Genomic DNA, 3836 nt, shown 5'->3' with positions numbered 1-3836 from the left:
GGTTTGTACGTGCTTCGGAGTTTTTACGTGCTTCAGAGTTCCTACGTGTTTTGAAGTTTGTACGTGCTTTGTCTCTAGAGGCCACCGTAAATATACTTTTATTTATTCACTCCACATAAAATGTAATAAATAAATCATATAATACAAAAACCAACTACCCAGATAGCAAGACAACATTGAATCTATGTTGATTTTTCATCCGAACCGTCGTATATGGTCGGGGTTGAAATGCCAATGTTGTAACAACATTGAAATACTGTGGTAAACCGACGGTCTTACTATAGAGACGTTGTAACGATGTTGATTCACCGTTGTTTTTTTGTCATTGATATTTGATCTATTTATAGTCGACCAGGTGACAACAACAACGTCGAGAAAACGTCTATTTATAGTTGACGATCATTCGGCTCCGGTCACCATCAAAAACCATCGATTTGTAGTTGAGCATTAAATTGCATTGCAACTGATCGGGTATAAAGTACCAGAGAAAGTAGATTTATTGTTCATTTGTTATCAATGACTTGGTCTAGTTCACCAGCTTTAAAAAATCGTGTCTACGTGCAATTTATGTATAGTTGACCGGGAAATTAAAGCAGCGATCACTTGGACTATTCCGCAGCACCCCTCTCACATTGGTACATCCCCTCAGGTATTCATTGTCTTCTACAGTAGAGCGGGACATTTGATTTACTCTCAGCGGAATTGACCGGAGAAGGCATCAGTTCATGCACTGCACTGGCCTGCACCATGATTAGTATAAGGTAAGAATGAATGATTTTTTTTTACTCGTTATTTCGTTATGTTTGCATTTGAAGAACAGTAAAAAACTCGTTAATGTTGTACATTAACGACTTTTTTACTGTTATTTACGTTGCTCCCACAAAATGTGGGAGCCCGAAATTGTGTCTACTTCTTACAATCCGGCAACAAATAAATTGCACTGCGAACAAAGTATATCAACAAATAAAACATTTTCGTTTCATAATTTCTTCGTTATATTCCCTTACAAAGCTAGCTTTAACGCTTCGAGGTTTCCTTTGTTCTTGCCGTCGCCTCGGCGCTTGACCCAGACTTTCGCTCTGTAGTTGCTTAGTACTACAAAAAATTCTAAATCTGTGATATATGATTGATAAACGTAAAGTTAACTGTATAAACGTGTTCAATGACTTTGTTACTTTTGATGATTGGAGAGCACTCGCTTCAATTCGCACACGAAAACTTTAGACTCAGTTTGAAAGCTCACGCAGCATGCGTGACTGTACGTTGTACGCGCACCTAACTTTACGTTGCACGCGTACATGACTTTCCGTTTGTGCCTTGAATAATGAATAAGGCTACGTCCACACGTACCAGCGTATTTTTGAAACCGCTGATTTTTCTATGCGTTTGCACCTTTTGTCCACACGTAATGTATGTCTGGCCGTACATTGTGTTTGTATTTCCAGGCACATTTCACGAAGCAGAACGCAGTCTTCAGAGATATCCACGTGAACGCTGTGATACGTCTGACCTTCAGTCCGAAGCTGAAACTCAGACCAGTCTTAAAAGAAAGCACAAGTAAAACTTTTTTATTCACAAACATATCTTTGATTGTTAAGAATTTATGATCTTGTCTTTTATACATATCTGTGGTGCTTGCATACTGCAATATCACCACATAATATAGTCCAAAAAGTGGAAGTTTGTAAACTTTTTAAAAATGCAAAGCCGTGTACACTTGTGCACTTAAATTCATTGTATACTGCACCTTCTTGCACATCTCTGTTTCCTGTGTGTGTTGTTAGAAATCAAACTAACTTTAGGAAACAATATGCCAAAAGCATATTTACAATTACTTAAGACCGTTTTTAATTTCTTTTCTTTAGACCAAATCCCCTGTACACATATACGGACTCAGAGGATGAGCAGCCTACAAAAAAACGGTTTCCCCGGGCCCCTCGAGTGAAAATACCAGGTAATAAAATACTGTCTAGTGTCTGTGTACATATCTGTGTCTGACACAAGGAAACTTTTTTGACAAGTTGTCTGTATTCTTAAATACTTAAAAAATTATCTTTTTCTAAACAGCCCTCACCACTCCGCAGTCTGCCCCCCAGCCCACTGATAGCAACCATCATAATGCCCCACCCAGCTTCCGGCACCTTTCGCCACTCCGGCACAAACCAACACAGCTTTGCGATCTCGCCAGCATGCAGAGTCTGATGTCTTCCCTATAGATGGTATGCTTTTTAAAAAGCTTTAAAGCTGCATCACAATGTCATTGTACTCTTATCTAAAAAAAACAAAACAATTTATACTCCTGAATGTCATCTTGTTGTGATTTTTTTTTTCTGTAGATTCCAGAGACTCTGTGAAGCCACTATTACAAGGCAAGTTTGAAAATCTTGGAATTTCACAGTTTACATGGTATAACAAATATATGTGACAGGCAAAAACTAGTAAACACTTTTAGCAGTTACAAGAACTAACAAATGAATATCCAACAAAAGGGAATAGAAATACATTGCACTGCCAATACTTTGGTTTATTCTTTGTATGACTTGAAAATCAGGCTTTAGGGAAAACTAAATGACATGTTTCTATCATCAATTACATGAAGTAAACACACAAGCACTTGCATACACATTTAAGACATGAGACACGCTAATTCCATCTCTTAAAATGTGTCTATAGGTGAGACGCTTTGCGTTGATTGGTGCTGCTGGACCACACTGGAGGTGCGAGTCCGCTGTGTAATGGTTTATGCCATTACAAAGGAGCTGGCCTCTGTACTCAACTGGGCAGGGAAAAAATACCAAGGACCAGACAAAGCAAAAAAGGGCATTTAAAGAGACAGCGCTGTGCAGATGCATATTTGGTAAGTTTTAACATTTATTGTAGTTTTATGAGCCTAAAGTGAACAATAAAGGGATCAATTGATGTGCTGGGTGCGTTTCACATTTCCTATGTCTGTTTTTTGCTATATTACTTTGTCTTTCTTAATAACAAGACTTTCATATCCGGTTAATCTGGAGATGGAGTCTTTGGTCTTCGGCTTGTTTTGTCCTTGGGTTGTACACTTTGTACAGCCCGAGGACCCATGTTTTCTTTTTTTTTTTTAAAGGATACACGGCACACCATGCTAAGACATATCACATTTTCAGCTTATAGCTCTTTGGGAATCAAATGCGGCAGTTTGCTGATTTCCGCCTGGTGACTTTCATGTTTATCAGCCTAGGAGTTTACATACTTTCTCACTGCTGAAGACAATTAACAAGAGCTTATTCATGTGCTCTAATTCCCTTTTTTTGTCTTTGTTTTTTGTGTGTGTGTCTATTTTTGTCCTAGATGGCCTGGCGCAGCAGGTAGGGGCGAACTCTATGTCTGAGTTGGTCTTTGCTCAAGCAGTCCAGAAATGGCTCAGATATGATCCAGATCGTACGGGTGGCACGCAGGACGCACATCATCCATCCCCATCCCGGAGTAAATAATAAAAAGTGACGTGAAACATAGAAATGTAAATAGGAAACTTTGTCTTTTAATAAAGTACTTTGCAAATGATACATGTCTATTGACCTTTTTTGTTTTTTTGTTTTTTTCAATAAAAAGCAACTGTGCGAAAGAGGTGGAAAATCAATACCATATCTCAACAGTGTTTCAATATCAGAATCTGACATTGTTTCAATGTCAACAGTGTTAGAAAATATAACGTCGAATCAATGTCAGGTTTCAACATTGATTCAACATCAAAACCTGACGTTGTTTCAATGTTAAAAATGGGTGCAAGAGTGACGTTGGGTCAACGTCACACTTCAACGTTGATTCAATGACGTCGCCTGATATTGACTCAACATTGT

At 38.4% G+C, this 3836-nt stretch overlaps 1 long non-coding RNA gene across 1 annotated transcript; it reads left to right on the top strand.

The window, feature by feature from the left end:
- Window positions 1-534: 534 nt before the first annotated feature.
- On the top strand, window positions 535-3540 carry LOC134629410 (uncharacterized). Its single transcript, XR_010094063.2, has 7 exons — window positions 535-761; window positions 1446-1557; window positions 1866-1954; window positions 2068-2219; window positions 2337-2369; window positions 2674-2857; window positions 3328-3540. It is a non-coding gene; the product is annotated as an uncharacterized LOC134629410 (long non-coding RNA).
- The last annotated feature ends 296 nt before the right edge of the window (window positions 3541-3836 follow it).

This window comes from Pelmatolapia mariae, linkage group LG6 (assembly GCF_036321145.2).
Source record: "Pelmatolapia mariae isolate MD_Pm_ZW linkage group LG6, Pm_UMD_F_2, whole genome shotgun sequence".
Lineage (NCBI taxonomy): Eukaryota > Metazoa > Chordata > Actinopteri > Cichliformes > Cichlidae > Pelmatolapia > Pelmatolapia mariae.
Note: the sequence above shows the minus strand (reverse complement) of the source record. Positions and strands in the feature narration are given on the sequence as shown.